Raw genomic sequence first — 21882 nt, 5'->3', positions numbered from 1 at the left:
GTAGGAAAAGTCCTAGTGCCACCAGAGTTTCATCAAGTTTCTGTAGGAGTTACTGGGGAATGAACAAGTGTATAGCAGACACTGCTTCCATTTGCCCACAACACAAGCCACCATATGTCCATTACGGATACACGAGCAGAAATGTAAGGTGTTTGTACTGTGAGTAAGCAAACGCATACCCAAGTGGTGGCACTGATGAAGATGTAGCTTCCAGGTGTAGTGCAAGCTGTTGAGGGATTCTGAACGTGGCTTATCAGTCCATGCTAAAATCTTCATTGCTAGTGTTGCACCTGTTGTGTTAAAGCTCACACGTGTGCCTGCATGCTCATGGTAGGCATTGGGCATGACTTACCTCCTCAGTTTTGCCATGTAGGTCTGTCTTGTACTATCTTAAGGAGAACTCTAGAGTTAGTAATTTTGTCTAATCAACACCTTTGGCAAACATGACATTGATTAAATTTAATTTTTTTACGTATTTTTTTCCAGATATCTAATGTCTTATGCTGAAAGCAATTCATTTTCTTCTTTGCTCTATGTAAGCTGCCTTTGTATATCAAATTTGCTTTTATACAGCCATACTTCTTTTGTAGAGTTTTGTGTTTAGTCTGTTGTTGGTGCTATATTTAAGATTAATGTTTGTAATGTTGCTGGCATTAACTCATAAGTTCAAGCTGGTGAAGAAAAGCATTTGCTCCCATTCTATTTCAATGTCAGAGGATTTATTTAAAGTGTGCCTTCCAGCCCCAACCACTTGCTCCTTGTAAATAAACCAGGATCCAAGCTAGATTATCTGTATCAATGTGAAGGACCATGCTTGACTTCCATAAAAGTTCTCTTTCTTAACATTTATTCTTCTGCCTTGCTCTGGAGATTACACCATTGAAGATAAATGTAACTTACAATAGTGAGCACAACAGTACTATCTATCTTTCTGCACAATAACTGTTTGTTATCTTTCAAAAAAATGTGTGGTGACTAGCAGACAGCAAGCAAATGCCATTTCATACACCTGCGTGCCAGATGTTTTACAGCTGTGCACATACTGCTGCTGCTGAACCTCCAGTGAGTGTCATGGGACAACTGATCCAGGAAAAGTATGAATTTTTCCCTTGGGATGGGCTGAAATGGCAGGGAAGGAGACGGCTGCCAGTCAAAGGAACTGCATAGCACAATTAAGAAGCAAATCTTTTGGCATCTTGTTTGGGGATGTTGCTGACATTAAGATTTAGCAAGATTTCCTCTGGCTTCTTCACAGGTAAAATATTTTTCACAGCCCCTCAAAGTCTAATGAAATTAAAGTAGGTGTTACTGAAATTTGATTTGGTAGCATACAGGTGAACTGATTCTTGTAATGAGCAGCATAGAGTCATGTTTTACAAAGCCAGGTAGGAATTAATGACTATAAAATTCATATCTTTTTAAGGATAGCTAGGTATCTGAATGTCACAAAGTTTGGAAAATCTTCTTCTTATTGAACACTGGGTTTTATTCCTGGAATGGACGTTTTTATTTCTCAGTTCTTAAAACTATGGACAGTATGACAAAGGAAGTGGTCCTATCATCACAATCCCAGTCCATTTTCTTTCTTTATGACTCCTACAATGATTGTCTTTTACAAAGTACTTTTCAGCATTCATTTGAAGCTTGCAAAATTCTTTAAGGAAGAAGGTTGGTTTTACTATTGTGTAATCCTTTATTTATTTAGCTATCATAACTCACTGCTTTGTATGTCACAAAGAAAGTTCCAGCAACTGATATGCTGCACATGGTATTTGTAGCCAAATCTCAGTGTAGCTGCAGCTGGATTCTGTGTCACGTCTTTAAAGAGTGGAAGGAGGATATCACACACTGCTCTGGGAAGGAGGCCAAGGTATTAGACATGGAAGTGGGCATGCATATGTGCCTTTATAGGGAGAATAGGGGAAGAACGAGTGTGGTCCTGGAAGCCTGATAGGCATGGACATATTTTGGTTGCTTCAGAAGCTGACTCAAAGCTTTTAAGGGTTTTGAAAATCTGTTTTTAAGGTGATGGTTTCAAGAATTTGTTTACTAGTGTCCTTCCAATTTGGCAATGAAACAGTTTTTTCTTTGATTTCTTATTTGGTTTCCCAGCTCATGGAGTGGGACTGAAAGTATGTGATGTGAGAAAGACAATTATAGCCACTGCTATGATATTGATTTTGGCGTGCAGAATTGAAGAAAAATTACATCAAATTAGCATCATTGTAACTCAGTGTGAGAGACATCAGTGGTTTGAAAGGAGATGACCAAAATCTTATCACTAAAGCGCAAACTTCTCCAAAGCTCTGTGTTTATGCTTTTTTAACTCTTCCCTTTGTTTAACTTTCTGATGCTTTTGAGAAGCACTGAAGGTAGTACTTTTCTAGGCTGTGGAGTGGGAGGAGCCCATGGCATGCTGTGCAGTACAGCATGGCGATCTGGGATGGTACAGTGGATGGCACAGTGGGCATGGCAAGGACTGCCTGTGGTTCCAAAGTTGGTACGATGGCCATGAGCAGGGCACTGTGCCTAATGAACACCCTTTGGCTCAATGGCACGTTCATCTACTTAGATATACTTATAAATGTATCTCTATATATAGGTAGCTTTTGCTTCCAAAGACACTGTGAGTGTGCTTTGCCACCTTTATGTTATGTTGAGCTGGGTGTTGCCAGCATGGGTATAATGAACAAGCAGGGAGGATGGCAGTCCTGGACCAACATACAGCCAGGGACAAGTCTTCCCTCTGGTTTTGGGGAATATTACCTGTGCTGTTGAGAAGGCAACTCACACTTTCTGTCTGCTGAATGGATATTTCTCCTTTCACATCATGCTATGAAGTCCATTTATTTTCAGTCTCAGGTGTAATATGCTTTTAGTGGAGGGTTTTCCCCCTGTGATTGTTTCCTGAATTAGTGTATCTTCCTTTACTTTGGCAAGGATTTTCCTTAATAAAAAGTTTCATCATCAGTTATTAGTTTCATATGACTGGTCTGTGAAACACACAGGATTATTGAAAGCTATAAAATTTGTGTTAGCTGTTTTCCTGCATCATGATCAAAATTATCTCAGTTGTGTCTCAGTGGGTTTGATCATATAAATGTATTGCTGGTTACCCACAGTAAACCAACAAGCTGCAACTGTGTGACTAGCGCTCAGATAAACTTACCCATTTACACCCAAAGTGGATCAGGGAAAAAGCAGCTGTAAAATAAGTGCTCGTTTTAGTAACAATTGCTTTGCTTATAGTGGTTTTATAGGTTTTTTTTGTAGTTACTATTGTCCATAACTTCTAGTCAGTGTTAGTAACATTCGGTTACAATTTCATATAATCCTGTTTTTAACCCAAACAGCAGAAATGTTGATACTTGATACTGGTCTGTAGTGAAGTGGGAAAGGAGCTGTGGTAGAACACAGTGTGCTACTAATAGCACCTGATGAACTAGCATGAAGTATCATATTATTAATTGATTTAATGAGTCCTTAGACCCTATTATACTTGAAAGAAGTTTAATTGGTTTCCTATGACATAACTGCACTGGACTGTGTTTAAATGCATTATTTGATTATAATTTTCTTGAAATATCCACTTCTGAGGTTTTCAGTCCCCCTTCACTCCTCAACCCCAAATATGTAGTTCCTTTTGCTCTGAAGCATTTTAAGAGCATCAGCTCAAAGCACAGTGTTTCTTCCTTGTTTACATCCCTTGGGTTAGCTGTGAATGGTGCTGTGCTGGGCACAGTCCTCTTCTTGAGCTAAGCAGAATCATGCCCGTCCTGGCTGACAGTTCAGGTGGTAGGTAATGGTGGATGGTGCTTGTCTGAAATGAGTGATCAACTGTAATTGGTTTGGCACATTTATATTCCATATTAGTTTCCTCTTTTTTGTATAGACTGTATGAAGAGTGGCATGGAAATATCAAAATGTATTGTTTTTCACTGGACTCTAAAATAAAGTTGTTTTCATCAATTGAGAGGACAAGTGCCAGAAGGGTGGATCAACTTCCCTGCAAGGCTGTGTTGGACACAGCCCTGCCTCACAGACAGGTTACATTACTGCAGTTGGATGCTCTGGAAGGCCCTGCCATAAAGGGAAATATGGCTGCTGAAATAGTCATGCTGTAAGTCTCAGGAAGGCAGGCTGGGGCAAACAGCCCACGCACTGTTCCCAGTGCTAATGCTCTGCAGAGCGCCTGAGCAAGCTCACCCAAGGTTCCTGTCCTAACAAGACAAAGTACTGCATTGTATATGAAAGGGAAAGTTTCAAGCTGTTTGGCTGCATCCCCAAAATCAATTAATAGTGCTGGCACCCAGAGGTGGGGCACGCATGGGCTCTGCAGCACACACTGAGACTAATGTGCTGTGAACCACAGGTGCAGCAAGCCAGAAGTGGTAGGAGCATTTCAACGTAGTCAACCCTGTCAATCCATCCTGTCACTCATCATTTTGCTTTGGGATAGCAAAGATAGATTTCTTTCTTCAAAAAGAAAGAAATAAAGTAGAAGTCTCATATAAATTAAAATCATAAACTGAAAGCTTATGTGAACAAGATGGGAAAACTTCACAGAAATTTTTGAATAAAAATGGCAATACAATTATTTTTAACTAGCTTCCTTTTGACAAGAAAACTTTCCATTCATAGGCATTCAGAATAGTGGGAATACTTACCCACACATATGGGCATACATACCTACCTACCTGCACACTACATAGACTTAGTGGTAGTATACAATTAAGGATGCTTCCACCTCTGAATTTACATATTCAGGAGAAATTAAGTCATTTAAATCAAATTTCAGAAACACTCACAAGTAGGTTACATTGTCAAGAATCTGTATGCTTTGACTACAGTAAGAAGTCAATGCTGGTAAGCATTCATGGGAATAAAATTCCTTTGTGTATCCTCACATTCATTTTGATTGGCAAATAAGTTATTCATCCTTCACAGTGGCTCCCTTCCTGATTATAAGAGTATCTTTCATCCTTCCTTCTCCTTACATCTCTTTTCCCCACCCCAGTATATTGGATATGCTGGAATAGAATCAAATGTTAAAGTTGTATCGATACACAGTGTAATGCGTTTTAGGATTTTTGCATCTTTGCTGGAAAACAAAACATTTTGGATAGTTGGAGAATTATTTCTCTGATGAAATGTTGCAGATTTATTTATCTGCTTGCTTGTTTATTAATTATTTGGATTCTACTTTGGGTGTCTTCATCCACAGTCTTTCTTAACCCTACTCTGTATATTTTACACCCTTGTTTTTCAAAAAAATGCCAAGATGTTATTTTCATTAGGAATAAGGAGAAGACATCCAGGATTCATCCATTTTACCTTTCTGCTTGCTTTATTTTTAGCTTCCCTTGTGCCTCATTTAGAAAGCAGCAGCTGTTTCACATTCTATATCACATGACATCCTTTCTAACAAGCCACTTTAGAGCATCCTTCCCTCAGTATTTTGAGGGATGCAGAAGAGACTTACCGGTACTTTGCTGCTTCTTTCTCATTGCACCATCATGAGCTGGTAATATGTCATCTATGTGGTGCTCCTCTGTATAGTCAGAAGAACAATTTAATTAATTTTTATTAACAGTCCCTTAATTGAATTTTTGAAAGACAGATACAATTACAAACACAGCACAGGAAGAGCATAGGAAGAATGTCTGGCACAGCTATACAAATATACAATTGCTTCAAATATTCCCCTGCTGTTGAACAAGACATGTAGTCTGTAAAGGATTATGTGTAAGAGGGAGAAAGATACTCAGAGCAATACTGAAGCTTATTCAAGTGGTCAAAGCCAGTAGAAAAGGGAAAAAAAGTCAGACACATGAAGTCGCGAGTGCCTCCAAAGTGCAGTGACTCCTCTTCCCTCTCCCAGACACTCAATCAAAGATAAAATAAAAATTATCCTAATGCCTGTGCTCTGGAAGAGAGAGAGAGAGAGAAGAATCCTTCAGGAGAAAGAGCCAACGTGGCATTACAACCCTCAAATCCCTAAGAGGTGGGCATAAAAAAGTGGGAACCACAAGAAAATAAGGTTTCCTAATATCTCCAGTTGTTCAGTTACACAAAATGCCCACATTATGGATATGCATAAGGATCAAGTCCCATAGCTGTTTTTCCACTGAGCTGAAGAGTTGTTGCTGTTCCTGAGTTGCCACTTTTATTTCCTTTTGAATCTGTTTTAGGATAACTTCCTGGTAGGATACACTGATACAATACCATTAAAAAATACCTTGTAGTGAATGTGCCCTGTCTTCAAGAGCTCACATCCCTTGGCTTATTCAGCATGTTACCCTAATTTGAATGTAGAAAGGCCATCTGCAAAAGAAACCTGGTAGTTGAGCAAGCTGTGTCAGTCAGTGACCATGCTTCCTGAATGTGCTGCTGCAGAGTCTGTAGTAAGAACTTTCTTAGTTTCTTTCATCTTTTCCTGAAGGAAATGTCAGCAAACATTTCAAATTGTTTAAATGCCTTTTCCTAATGCTTTACATGCACTTTACAAAATGGGCACAATTGAGAGACTTGCTTTACTCCCTAGTAAGAAGGACTATGATGGGAGAACTGGTGAATATAGACACAGACACCCACCACACAGATGCACGTCATGCTGGAATGAGGTACCATCAAAATTTAAACAGAATGGCTGCAAGCAGTCATATTCCAGGATAGAAGTGCTTTTTTTCTAGGTAAACTGAATCTGCTCTGGAATGTTAGCTGAGCCTACGTTTACTTTTGCAACTGGAAAACATTTAAAATCACATTTTTCTAAAGGGAAAGCAACTTTTTTCTTTCCTTGGGTTGCTTAGGCCAAATGGACCATTTCATTAAAGGTATGTTCTAAACTCTGTTTCCCAGACACAAAAGCCATGATAATCCAAAAATGTGTCTTCCTGTAGGCCTTTCAATATTATTTCCAGTACAGTTAAAAAAAAAATAGTAGTATATGAGATGATTCCCAGATAACAGCAGTGTAATGTCTAGTGGTCTCATTTTCCAGGGATATACTCATAAAAGTTCATTTTTAGGGGTCTAAAGTAATCTTCATTTTATGGGGCTATTAAAGACTTTTGTTTTGATGTTGTCTGCTGTTCTCTGTGGGATTGATTCAGAATCAAATACGTACTGTAGAGGAAAATTCAGCATGACAGTTTGCTGCTGGCATTTTTCATGGAGAATTGCAGTGTGCTCCCAGATGGAAAAGAAACTTACAAGGGAGTTCTGGTTTTTTATAGGTCTGTATTATAGCTAACCATTCATCTACTTATCACTGCAGGTACATGGAACACTGCCTGGTTTTGGAGTCTTTCCACTTTATAAAGTACAAGTTATGTTAATATTTTTTGACACTTGAGTAAGAAAAATTCTTACATTTTATCAAATTCAAGACAACTGACTGCCCTTTGATTATTTCCAGACCCACATAGTATCAGTCACAAAGGTAATACAGTATGAGATTTAGGGTTCTGACAGACATGTGTCTACAAATGAAAATCATATTGCTGGAGCTGTATCAGCCTCTGCCTCTCTGAAGGATGGCCGTGCCCTGAGTGAACATCTGATTTACTTGTGAATCAGCTCCACAGCGGTTACAGTTTGCTATATTTAGTGTTTTGTATATCACTCCAAAAAAAAGAGGTGGTTGTCCAGAAACTGGTTGAGAAGTGACCAAGGTATTTGGGCAGCAAGAGCTAGGGAAGGGATGGCAAGAGTGTCTGTCTCAGCAGTTGCTCCACACCCCGCTGTTCTTGCTGGTAGTCAGTCCTAAAACTGGCGCAGTCCTTTGGTGAACCAGGGAGTGGTCAAACGGGCTGCAGACGTGCCCTCTTGGCAGCAATTTGGGTGTAGGTGCCTGTGCTCTGGAAGCTGTCAATCTGTGCTGCCTTGGGGAGGAGCCTGGGCTCTCAGCCCTGCCTGCCTCAGCCCTCTCTGACGGAACAGCAGTGTGATGGGCTGCCTTTTGTTTCCTTGTTAAGGGGTCTTCACTAGCAAAGAGACCATAAGCCTTAAACATCAGGATGAGTTAGGCAAGGGTCAAAATCTTACGAGAGGAAATGAGTAACAAGGACGTCACAGACCATCTCCTATGTTATTTGGAGTTGTGCCCTGGGTATGTCATCGTTTTCCCTTCTCTCTCACTGAATCCTCTTTTTTTATATATATTTTTAATACTGGCCTTAATGACAGTGAAATGGATGAGTGCATTACCTGTTAAATGCCAGCTTCCCCTTGTATAGCATCTATCTGTAAATGCACTTAGAACAAACATTTGCTCCCAGAAATTACTTCCTGAGCTGTGCTGGTTCTTTCAGTGTCTGCCAGGCTTTTCGTCACCTTCCCCAGTAATCCCAGCAGGTCCACAAAAAAGTAAAGATCCTTATTCATGTGACATTGCAGCCACTTCAGCTGGCTTGTTGAAACTCAAAAGTTACAACTGGAGGAGCAACGGAACCCTATTCACAAGAAAGAGAAAATATTTCAGTTGTGAAGATTATCATGTATGTTAGGCATACATAACCCAGGTTACTTCTACATTATAACCTGGATCCCACGAAAATTAAATTAATGTAAAGTACCTTTTTCAGCTGAAATTTAAATTGGTGGGTAACTAGACAGTAATCTTGGAAGGCAGAACGCTACAGAGACTGTGATACAGCTGCACATTAATATGTGGCCATTCCCTTCTGAAAACAAAACACTGAACTGGGTTTTAAATAGCTGCTTGCACACAGTATGACATATAATATTTTGCATAGGTTTGCTGACATAAAATGTGTGTTTAGAGCTAATGGATGTTATCAGAGCTCTGCTGTTATACTTGAATCAATTTGGCAAAAGATTCATATTCTTTAGCAACTTGACCACTTTCTTTCTCTCCATTTAATTAAAATGTCTTGGATCATTCTTCACAGAAACAGTTTTAAGACTCTTGACATGTTAACATGTTTCTAATATTTGAACTACTGAGAAAGCCAAGAATTTTTATGTTGTCATGTTCGTATAGAATTTGTATCTGTAAATCTGAAGTCTTGTGAATTTCATAGACTTGTATTTATACCTGTATTATGTCCCTGTGGTGTTATGCATAATTTAAAGGTTATCTGAAGCCCCTCCGTACTTCCTGGAAACTAGTTTTTCTTTAAAAATACTTTTCAGTCTGTGAAGAGATGCTGCCAGGCATTTATATTAATACTTCTATAAAAGAAGGAAATACTTTCTCACATGTGATTAAAATGTGGAAGTCATTAACACAGGAAAGCCACTGAGTCCAGGAATTTAACAAGACTTCTGAAAGGTTATAGCCATCAACAATATACAGGGTTGTAATTAATACAAGTGAGTAATTTGGAAAAAATGCTAAGCATAGCATTGAGGGATTCAGTTGGTCTTCAGCTATCAGCTCCCAGTTGGACAGAGACTGCTTTGTCAACCTCCATAGTTTTAGGTTTTCTCCGTACAGCATCTGGCACCAGCCAGTGCGCGAGACAAAACCCTGGGACACACACATTTGCTGTGACATGGGACAAACACGCTCCCTGCCTGCCTTCTGGCTGATTTAAAGTGTGTAACTTCTGTAGTCATTGATCACACTGCGCCAGCCCTCCGTGCCTGCACAACGCCCTGCCGCTCCGTGCGTGTAGGGAGCAGGGCACGAGGAGCTCTTATTACTAGACTGAATGAAAGGAAGATAAAAGATGATGCTTCACGAACAAATAAAGCAAAGTAGATACAGATATTTCCCACCTTCTTCTAGGTTTGACAACTCTTTCTCATTCCTGTATTTGAGCCATGGCCAGGGACGTGCTCTGCACTGTCCTGCAGGGTCATGCACAGTTGCAGCAAAGCAGCAGGAAAACAAAGGCGAGAGAACATGCAGTGGTGCACAGGGAGCAGAGTAAAGCCTTTTCTGTATGCACCAGAGAGAACCGTCATGCTGCTGGCACTGCACATGTCAGATTTCCTTTGTGTCTGAGACCCTGAATGAGCTGTGCTGACTGTAGAGCTCTGCTCCAGACTGTAGGAAAGAACATCAATGCCATTTTATTTGGCACCTGTAGTAAAGATGTGATGCAGGGAGTAGACATGGAAAATAAGCACTCTGCAGGTAATCTGTCCAGAATGGGATCAAGGCATGCTTGTGACAGCACGAATAAGCTTCCTCTGAGTTTGTGAAGCTCTTTGTCTCTTTAATTTTCTCAGGGGCGGGGGGGAAAGAAAAAACCTAAATTTCTTGATAACTTTCCCAGAAATAAAATCAATTTAAAAATAGCTTCACAGTCAGTATTTATTCTCACGGTCTGAGAAATGCAATGTGGAAGCTAAGATAAAGCAGCCTTTTCCTACAAATAAACAAATAATTTTCAAATGATAATGACTACATGAATTCCAGTTGCTGGAGGGGATGCTGATGATGAGATTGCAGCAGGATCCATGGCTGCATTCAAGGGAGAGCACTCTTGCTCACCAGCAGCCTCTGTTCAAGAAAAGTGCCCAGGCAGGTGGGTATCAACACACTGCTGGGGCACTGCAGCTCTTCAGGTGAGTTTTGTGTGCCATCTTGGGGGCATCTTTATTCATGGGGTCACCAGGAGGAAAGGAAGAAGGCTGGACATCAGTGGATGTGTTACGGGTTGTGTTTGTTATGCCTGGGCTGAGCAGTGGAGTTGTAAATGATTTCTTTGACAAAAATGAAAGTTCATTACAGACTGGCTTTGTTTTGATTAGGAAGAGCTGGGGGCCTATACCATAAGAGTAAATAAAGCTTATGGATTTGCCTGCTAGTTTGTTCACCTTGGAATTAGAGAGATTATATTCGAACTGGTTTTTAATTTCTGTGTTACCTTTTTTATTTTTTTTAGTCTTTTTAGGATTTACTCTGTATGTGCACAAAAAACTTTCCATGATGGTGGCCCTTCTACAAATTTTTTAGTGCTTGAAAGGAAGTTCCCATAGACCGTGTCTGTACTAGATGTTTGTCAGGATAAAAAAGCGTTGTGCTAACTTGTGTTGGGATGCAGAAGTTCATTACCTTCCCTTTTTTTTTTGTCCTTTCATATGCTTCATTTGGGAAAAAAACTACCCACAAAACATCTGTTTGGGGGTTGGTTTGTTCTTCAGACTGAAAAAATGTGTTTCCAAATAGAGTTGATTTTAATTAGATGGTTTAACAACACTTCTGTTGCTTTGTGAGTATATTGTTATCCCTTGTTTTATTATAAAAACTGTGGTTAGGGAAGTGACTTACTGCAAGTTCATAGAGAACAAATTGTGAGAAATGGGGAAAGTTGTATAAAAATGCTGATACAACATTCATTATGTAATAGAAGATGTTTCATGCAGTGTTTTTTTTGAATTTCAGTTATATGAGACTAAGACAAGAATCAGTTACCAATTTCAAGTTCCATTAACCTGGCAGCACCTCAGCTCCTTTTGGCAAATCATTTAACCTTCTCTGCTTCCTATCTAACAATTTAAATGGGAGATCTTATTTTATTTATTTCCCAGGTGTACTTGAAGTATTTAATTCATGTGTGTAAGTACTTTGATAATAATTTTATTTATAAGAAAAATACATAAATCTTTATTATATTATGGAAGGATATACGTTTGTAGGATAAAGACTGTGCTCTCTATCAGTTAACAAACTTTTGTTTGATTTCCTTTGACAACTAAATCTGTCTTGACAGCTTGTTAACGCGTGGTTCTCTATCAGTGAACAGAAACTAGGGTTTTAATATCTTCTTAGAGAAACTTTGAAAATCAGTACTGCCATAAGAGACTTAAGTCCCACATTCATGGCTAGAATTTTTTCTGTTCTCCTTACAGCTATTAGTGCTGTTAAGATGGCTTACAAAGGAGCTGGCTCTTCTGAATGCTTGAGTTTATCACAAGTCAGTAGCTTTCAGCCTTTTCCAAAGCATTTCTATGTTCCTCCATTTTCCAGGAGAAGTGTGAGCTCCAGCACAGGTTATTCAAGGCCTGCTTTTATTTGCAGCTTTGTGAAGACTTCTTAAAATAGTGGTTCGATAGACTAGAGGAGGGAAATTGCTGATCTAAGTAATACCCTTCTTTTTTTCTATTTTGTTCCTTGTCAGTGGGGACCACAGTACATTCTGGTGTGATTCTAGAGGACACACTGTATTGAACAGTGTGTATTGCCAGAGTTCCATGACGGAATTGTGACTCAGAATATCTGATTTACACAGACAATTTAATAATTTGGTGTCCTTGTATCCATCAAAGCTGGATCCATTCTGAACTTCCTGGGTTAGGACCAAACAGAAAGGGAAAGTTTTTGAATTCCTCAGTGCAGCTAAGATGGCATTGACCACGCATATCAAAGCAGTAATTTGTCTGGAAAGCAATGGGGTGAAACTCTGTAGGGTTAGAAAGCACCTACATCCAAAATTACAATATAAGGTGCTTCTTTGATTTGTCTATTTCTTGTTTGCCTCAGTCTGTCACAAAATAATGTATATTAAGTGATAAAAAGAGAAAATAATTTGTTTCTCCAAACGAGTGACTTGATAAAGTAGATATAGAAACTTGAACTAACGAGGTTAGAGATGCTCACAAGTCAAGGTTTGTACATGATGACAGTACAGTGATAGTGACTGATGCTGTTGGTGCCCACCACAGTTGATCATTCTTTGGGGACAAGCTTCCCAGGCTCTTCTTTCTGACACTTCCCATGATATCTACAGACCAGAAAGCTGAACTGCACCTGTGAAGTGTACATCCTAGCTTTTATTGTTTCCCAGTCCTGAAAACTAGCTTGTATCTGCTTAGATGGGATTAGCAAAGTATAGTCACCTCCTCTTCCACTTCTTTCCACTTCTGTTGTTTTGAGGTGGTTTCCAAAAATCTGATACCCTTTGGTATTATTTGGTATTATAAAGGTCATCACTGGCACTTAGTTTAAATCAAGTAATGAGACCAAGCCAGTTTGGCAATTTAACAGTTAAAAAGAAATAATTTTTAAGGAGTCCTTTGCTATAATACCTTTATGTTCTTTAGAAGCACTTCTTCCCATATTTATACACACACACACATCATCTTTGCCTGATACGACATTTCCTAGGAAACTTTACTTACTCAGTATCAGTGGATCCAGTTAATTGTAACCAAGATGGCTGGTATGGCAGCAGTTTTATGTGCTTTTACTCACCACAGTTATACAATCTTTTTGGATTTTTCCACATTGTAATTTGCCATGAAATGATTGGATGATGCTCCTGATGTTCTTCTAGCATGGTGTGCTGAGAAGGGTAAAGTTTTTTGCACGTTGAGCACACACATTTGCTTCACATAGTCTACTGCTGCCACCATCTCCAGTTCCTGGGCTGTAATTGAGGTTTTCTCAAAGCTATGAAGCTTTTAACCAAAATGTCATTGTGAAGATCAGCAGCACAAAGTGGGACTTGCTCCCAGGGTTTGCAGAACAGCACTTCCAAAGAAACACTTGCTACAAAATAAACAGGTTTCAGAGGAAATGAACGGTGCCCTGTCCCTGAGCAAATACAAGGCAGCTGAGATGGGTCACCCAAGACCTCTCCCCTCCAAATACCACAAAACTTGCTCTGTTTTCAGCAGCAACTGAGCTGCTGGCACAGTTTGGACACCTCCTCTTTACCAGGAGACCCGAACACTGAACAAAGCAGGAGAATTATGTACCCATGAACATCAGATGCTTTAAATATTCCTGTTGCTGAAACAGCCCTTGAGAAAAATGCCTTTATCCTCTGGATTTATTCCTTCAGAGGCATGTTTCCAGCACTGTCTGATATACTGGACACTTTTCAAGAATGGGAACAGCCCTGGGAGCATCTGACATCAGGACTGAGCTGCAGGGAAGGATTTCTTCTGCATGAGGAGGTGATTTTGTACAAGAGGCAGTGAGCAAGAGTCCTCTGCCAGGGGTTCTGTTTAAAGCCCAGGGGGAAAAGGAAAATCAGGATGTAGGCCTTGGTCAAGGGAGCAATTACTTCTGCAAATGGATTTGAGTGGGCTGGGATGAAGGAAATGTTTTGGAACAAGTCACCTGGAATTTGTAGTTCTCATTTTTTTCTCTCCCCCTTCATTTCCCTCACGAATGGTTGTTTTTTTGAGGGTTTGTTTGGTTAAGTTGGGTTTCGTAGCTTTCATTTTTGTAGCATTTTGTTTATCAATAACCCTGTGTAGGGCAGAATACTCTGTGAAACATGGTGTGTTGTGGATTGTATAGAATATAGTGCACTCAACTAACACCATCTAACGTGCTACCTCAGAGAGGTGTATTTTTCAATTAAAATTTAATATATTGTTTCCACTATGCTGTTATCACGGGGACCATTTTCTTCTGCTTCAAGTGTGGTTTTATAAATTCTAAGATGAAAATGCGTTGAGAGAACTCTGCCAAGAGGAACTGCAGTCGTATATGTGAGTCATAAATATTTTACTTAATTGGGGAAATCGCTCATTCTTGTACAGATTACATCTATTCCTAAATATTTTATTTAATAGCTAGGAAAATCTCTTTTTTGGGTCTTTGGTGCTTCAGCACATCACTAATAGCAGCATTTGAGTTCCAGTGGTATTACACTGACTGATTCACCAAGAAAACCCTTTCTTCCTTTGGGATATGCACCCACAGATCTCTCCAAAAGCTGTACTGGACAGATGTGGACTATTATGTGGGTTTTGATTTTTCCCTAGGGTGCCCAGGAGATCACTTTTGGGTTCAGATCATTTCCACTCAAGATGACTAATTCGTTGGGTCCTGGTAATCCTTCAGAGCATGTAGCAGGGCACAAGTTGCTTCTGCCTAACTTGAGCACCTGGCAGCAAGGCCAACTAGGATTGTATAATCAATATTCAGTACTTTTGTAACTTCATCCAGATGCTGAGAGCAGAGGAGCAATGTCCATGCATTTTGTTGTTGTAAATCCTTTCACAAAAATTGAACAATTGCCAAGAATGTGTAAAACATCAAAGTAAGAGGCAATTATAATACAATAATTGATGCCAGATGGACTTCTACACCTGATATCAGTCAATATGCCAGTGAAAAAGTGCCGTTTATTGCAAGGAATACTACAGCATATGTCGGGATAGCATCAGCATCTTTTCAAACATTATTTTAACCATTTTGAAAGTTGCTAATGTGTTGAGTTTCTTGCTGTGGTTGTTCTTAGACATTGCAACAAGAGCCTTTTTTGTTAAAGATTTCCTGAGAAGGAAATATGATCTTCACTCTCCCTAACTCCTGTGGTCATCATCAGGTTTGGCAGAATTTCATTAAAACTTACAAGTAAGCCATTATTGAAACACTGACTAAAAATCATTGGTTAGCTGCTTTTAGAAACCCCTGTTATCTTCAGGCAACGAAAAACAATGAGATAATATTTTCTTAAACATTATGTAGCTATTAAAGTAAATTTTTAAAATACATTGCCATTTCCAAAGCTGAATTTATTAGTTTGTAAAGGTTGATATTTTTTGGAGGAAGCACAAGCTTGCCTCCACTGTGTATCTCCTTTTCCTAATATGAGATTTGGAGGTTTGTTTGCTTTTAAGAGGTGGTGAAAGGTCACTTGAGCATCAGTTCAGGCTTCGGTATGGTATTGTTCCCCTCTGTAATACATGGCAGGTGGATGAGATGAAAACTATATTGTGCATGTTTTGTTTTGGCCATTTTGTTCTGATGTTTTTCTTGTAATTATGGGGGGGAAAAATGCTGTTTTCTTAACTATTCTCTTTTGTTATTTTCATGTAATTTTATTTTTTTCCATCATTCAAAACCTGAGCTGCCTTTGAAGTGATAGAGCTCTGCAGATTGGAGGAATTTTCCAGTTCTGTGGAACAAACTTCAAGCTGATCCTGGAGATACTTAGTATACGCTGCCTAATTTTTCTGCACCCTTTTCAGTGCACACCGAGTGCCTCTGTGTCCTGTAGGACACTCCATTTTGAAGATGAAATAAGTGACTGCTCGCTGGAAGTGTTTGTACAGTCACATGCTTCAGAGTGCTGTAGTCCTACCCACTGCCTTCATTGCATGGATAGTCTCATGAAATATTTCCAAGTATAGGTTTAAAATGGAGAGTGCAGAGACCATGAGGGATCCAGTAAAAAGATCTGCACACGCTTCTCCAGCCATGCAGTGCAGTGAGGTGACTGTTAATCTCTCTCTTCTGCTCCATGGATGCAATTCTCCAGGTGCCAGCTTCCAGTCTGTGGCCAGCACCACACGTGTAAGTGGGAATAATTGGCACTCAAGATAAAGCGCACCTAAAGGCAGGCAGGACTGGAGACCTGCAAGGATTTCTTCAGAAAATTCTTCCATTCACCTTTACATGCCCTGAGACTGACAGATGCACTGGAGGGGAGCAAATTTCTGGTGGTGGATCTGTCTTCCAGAGCTCTAACTCACACTAGGAAACATTATTGAAACCCTGAAGTGTAGCTCCTTCATGCCGTGCCTCAGGATTCCAACAAGTTCTGGCACGATGACCATAATGCATACAGGTTTACAGCACTATTTATAAATCTCTTGAGTTTCCTCTTGTATTGTTTCTTGCTGAGGGAGTGTGGGATGTGCAATTCATCCCATCAGATTTTATTGAGGAGTTATCCGCAGTCATGTGCATGCTGGATTCTCTTGAGAAACAACATCTGCTTTCTGCAGTATTTCAAGTTTGAAATGGTTGTGAGTTGTCATAGCTTGTTTAATTAACAAAAAAGATACAATTAAATAATGCAAGTTACTTGCATTTCTTGTCAAACACAGTATTAACTCCATAAGACACAGAATAGGGAGGTTTCCTCAATAAGCTATTTGCTGATTTTTCAGTATTTTCTAATCAGTTGTTTGCCATACTTTATGTAAGTACAGATTCCTCTGGTTTTCTTTCTCTCTTCAACAGAAACCATGTTATGCCTGTAAAACAGACACTTCTTGTCTTATAGGTGAAAAAGACACTAAACATGAGTTGGATGTGGTCCTCAGGACCATCTGTTTTGCAAATCGTGCCATTGTGCTGACCCTGTCAAGTCAATCTCATGTTCTATTAGGATCTTTTCATACAGATAAATTTAAAAAAATGTAGATACATATATGGATGGATACACACTTGAAGGCAAGATGTGTCAACCACTGATAGGTATTTGTATGATAAAAAAAGGAAGCTAAGCAGCATAGTTCCTCTTGGGACCATAACAAACCTGGCTAGCAGAGTCTTGGTGCTTGACTGTGTCCAACTGTTATGTAGCTCTTATGGCGAACTAAAATTACAAGTCAACACATAACTGTAATTTAAATGAAACTCAGTCACTCTTCCAGTAACAGTGGATATGTTTGTGGAGAGGGTGTGGAGCAGCACTTTCATATGACTTCCTTGAAAATAACTGGCATTCTCCATTTGTAAGGAAGCTCATTATGGTTTTTTTGTTCAGTCATGTAAGTAAACTTCTGGAGGATCATAAATGCCTAATATAACAGTAGCCTTCAGGCATTCTTAACTAAAACTGTACTTTATCTCTCACCAGCTGTGCATTTCCAGGAGCATAAATGATCCTTAGGATAAGCTGACTGTAAGACTTGCTGCTCTTGCCTCCTAAACACAGAGAGCCGTAGTAACAAATAGCATTGTATTTATCACATCATCTTTCTGCAGTTGATTTTCTCTCATGGATGTAGGGACAGTTGCACAGTTTATAGATAAAATGGTCTGTTCCCAAAAAACTAGTTCCCATTAATTCCTAAATTACTTGTATAACTTCTTTTTTCTTTTTTCCCTGCATAAAGCATTCATATGAGTTGCATTAAGCCTTGGGGTACCAAGCTTATGCTTTATATTTTCCTTCTCCCAGGAAAAGTCTGATAGTAGCAGTTTTGTTCGAGTTAAGTACTGATTATTTCAGCTATCTAAATCCAGTTTGTGATTTTCAGTGGATAATGTGCTGTCATTCTCTGCTTCCTACGCTGTTCTTTCTCACAGCCACGCTGTGCAATGTTGCACAGCTACCCATCTATAACCCAAATGTTGTTACATTAGCGTGGAGAGTTGTGCTGATCTCTGGGCAATATATAGAGGATGGATATTTTATGAGATGCCCAGCAAGCTGCTGTATGGCTATAAATTTCTGTGGGTTTTTCTCGTGCTGTACATACCTGCCAATTACCAAAGTGATTTACATTTTAAGCATATTTTCTCTTTCGTTGTTCACTCTCCTTTTTTCAAGTTTTAGAACTGGAGTAGTTTTTAGTGAGTAGTTACCTCAGAAAGCCTTGGAGAGGTGGAGATAGTCTGCTCTGCACTGTGCAGGTACGGTATGTGCTACAGCCACAGGGTGGTTGGCTTTCCCCCTCCATGCACAAAAATCTGGGCTCTGGTGGCTGAGGTCAGGGAGAGGAATGCCTCTGGATCATGCCTGCTGGAGTAAAGACCAGCCTGTGAACTCACTCATTAATGCCTTCATTCAGCATCATGGAAAATGGTGAGAGGGGAAGAGGATCATCCTGAGCCTGCGGCCATGTGGAAAGCCAGTCAGGTGAAGCCTTGCTGCAGCCTTGCAGCAAACTGAGCCCTCTTTTCTTTCCTGCCTTTGTGATTGAAGGAGAGAAGTGGAGGGCTAGAGAGGGTATAATCAGTAGTAATCTCCTCAGCCAGCCAGCCATCTCCTCCTATTGACCTTGAAGTAATGAAAAAGGGATAGATTCTTCTTCATGTTACCTCTGTGTGTCCAGATAATGAGACCAGAGAGTAATGATCATAAATCTACATAGCTTTGCCTGTTTGAAAGTCTGGGCCATAGGAAAAATGACAGTACATAGTTTATTTTCAGTCTGCAATTCACCTAAGTATTTGTCCCAAAGTGTTTCTTCTGGAGGCTTTTTTTTTTTTGCCTTGTACTTCATTTTATGCAGCAGTGGTTTTAATTCAAATGAGCCTATTCCCTTTTGTTGAATTCATTTTTCAATATGAGAATAGTTGTATTTCCCAAACCAGCAATAAACTGGTTCAATATTTGCATTTTTTTAAATGTAATAGTTTTTCATTAGTTAATACCGTAGAGTTATACTGGTGTAGAACTGTGCCTGTGAAAGAAAAAAACAAGTCCAAAGTACAAAATACATATGTAGGACTTGTATTTAATATTTCTTTAAAAAAAAAAAAATAAAACCAAAGAAAAACTGCTCTCAATTAGCTATATTTAAAAAAAAAAAAAAAGTAAAAAATAACTTGGAATTTGGGAGTTTACTTTCAGATGTTGAACTGCCATACACAAAGTAACCAGAAAGTTGTCTTTGGCAATTTGTTCATTCCCCTCCCAGTGAGATGTAATTCCTTAAGGCAGTTCCTTGTCAAACATTAACTTAGAAACTGGAAGGAATCTGAGACAGAAAATAATTAAGTAACCCTAATGATGTAGTAGTCCAACTACTGTGGCCAATGGGTAAAGGATAGTAGCAAGGTGTTTTAGCACTTAGTTACATACAAGGCAGTGTCTGCCAATAAATGATGTAACGCAGTCAGAGGCAGGGTTCGGTCAATGCAAACTGACAGTTTTGTCTTTCAATCCTACTACGTACGATAACAAAACATCAGGAAGGACTATATTTAAAAACAGAGGAAATGTACTGAGCCACTAGAAGAGCTTGTTGCATTGTTTTTCCTCTGAGCTAGATCTCAAGGGAGATGAGGGCTGCACCAGCACCGAGCCCCCCAGGCACCTTTCCCCCTTCTCAGTGTGGGATTAACCTCTGAAATGGCAGCAGCATTCTTTCTCTGGAGTAAACAGGACTGTGCTGGAGGGGTCTTACATTTTGCTTGTATTCCCATGATTGAGTCATTACATGAGTGTTCGGAGCAAAGCTGAAGCGTAAGGGAGATCTTGACCCTCGCAATGAATATGCAGCTTATCAGGTTGACAGAATCAAACACAGTCCGACCCAGAGCGAGGGGAGTCTGTAAGTCTGGCACTCTGGAGCAGCTAGGATGGTGGTCATAAGTTTTTCCTCTTTCCAGGACAATTACCCTGTTGGAGCTTGCCTTTGGCCAGAGAAAACACTGTAGCTGAGCTGTGCTTCTTGGGGAATAAGGGTGGATAGAGGGAGGAAGTTGACTGGCTCTGAGCTCTCTGCTGGAGAGCTGGAGGTGATGGCTGGCCACAGTGCACTCTGGCTGCTCCCCTGGTGCAGCCTGGGGCCTGGTGGTGATCTGGTCATCTGATAAGCAGATTTAGTTCCTACCTAACCCAGATTTAGTTCCTACCTAACCTACCAACCCTGGCCACAAAAACATGCATTGACATCAGTTCAGTGTGTTGAATAAGGTTGGTTGCAGTAAGATGAGTGCCAGAGCCAGCTCCAAGGGGGAATCATCCTAGGGGTTCCCCGGGTGAAACTGTCCCTTTTCAGCATGAAGACATACCCAAATCTGACCTTTTATGTATGTTATTGTGTTTGGAGTGTTTCTTGTACTCAAGCCAGTGTAATTTTTTTTTCTACACAGCCATGTTTGAAGGTTACCTCCTGTGGTCAGGTTAAGTACCAGTTTTAATGAACTCTGCTGACTTGCCCCAGTGAAAAGTTTGTTCCTCAAAATCTAGCAAATAAGTTTTAATGCTTAAAGACTCTCAGCCAACAAACAGTCAAGCTAAGTTGAATTCCAGGTTTGTTTTCAGAGATGGTAAGGTCTTTCATCAATTTAAGTATTAATATAGGGCCTATTATAGCAGGGCCATTCTCCACTTTCTCCACTTACAAGGGTAAGATATCAGAAGAGTTTAAGGAGTCATTAAGCCCAAATGCTATTTTTAGAGTTCCTTGAATTAGTGGAAATACAGTGAGATATTCAGGGTGTGAATCCAAAGTGACCCAAGTTGATCCAAACTGGCCCTGTTTTAAAACTGCCCCACAGGCACAGCCTTTACCCTGTGCCAGTGGTGGCTCTGGGAATGGGGAAGCCCTTCCTGGATTAAGGGGCTGAAACAGGAGAAAATGAAGCAGATCAAAAACCAACATTATTCTGCCATACCTGCTCTCCAGACATCTCCTTTGCAAGGGAGAAGCAAGGAGTCCTGAGGCAGGGAGTTAGGAAATTGGCAAACCTCTGTTTTAAAGGGGTTTAAGCTATTTTGGACCAGCACCTCAAGATTTCCATGTCAGTCATGTGCCTTTAATTGCTGCTAAAAATGCCAGTTTGAAATAATAGTGTAAGTAGCCTGAGCAGACCTGTAGGTAACTGTGTAATTTAACTCCATGAAACTATTGAGATGTTTAAAAGTATGCAGATGCTAGTGTCTTATGCTAGATCAGGATCTTAATTATGCACAGTTTGAGATAATTGGGTTGCTTTAGCTTTGTATCTCAACCTGTTAATTCTAACTACTAAATTAGGATTCAACTGTAATTCCTGTATGTTTAGTAGAACTATTGCAATTTGCTCCTGACATTAGGTAAGCGTTGTGATTAATTCTGCCTCTGTATTCTGGTTTTCTGTGGGAGAGGTCTGAGTGCAGTACATTCATATCACCAGGTAAATTCAGACAATTACATCTTTGCCCTTTGCTGTGTGATTTTTTTTTTTTTTTCAGGAGATAAAAATGGATAAATGTTCTGGATAAATATTTTGAGGAACAAGCAAGTCTCAAAGGGTGTTCATTTTGTTACAGAATTTATTCTTAGGTTGCTGTGCTAGCCTGTATTTTGTGGCTTTTGTTTTCTCTTTCTTGTCTTAGAAGCTCATACTTAAAAATTCATCAAAGAAGTACCAAGTTTGACTTTTTTAACAGAAAATGTGGTAAAGATCACATCTGTAGTGGAGCCTGTGTTGAACAATCCAGCCTTTCTCTTAATCTAAGGTTTACATGCAAGGCTAGACTGATTATCTGCTTA

At 39.7% G+C, this 21882-nt stretch overlaps 1 protein-coding gene across 1 annotated transcript in view; it reads left to right on the top strand.

The window, feature by feature from the left end:
* The window catches only part of MTHFD1L (methylenetetrahydrofolate dehydrogenase (NADP+ dependent) 1 like), a 146620-nt gene that overhangs the window by 118039 nt on the left and 6699 nt on the right, over positions 1-21882 (top strand).

Source organism: Corvus cornix, chromosome 3 (genome assembly GCF_000738735.6).
Source record: "Corvus cornix cornix isolate S_Up_H32 chromosome 3, ASM73873v5, whole genome shotgun sequence".
Lineage (NCBI taxonomy): Eukaryota > Metazoa > Chordata > Aves > Passeriformes > Corvidae > Corvus > Corvus cornix.
Note: the sequence above shows the minus strand (reverse complement) of the source record. Positions and strands in the feature narration are given on the sequence as shown.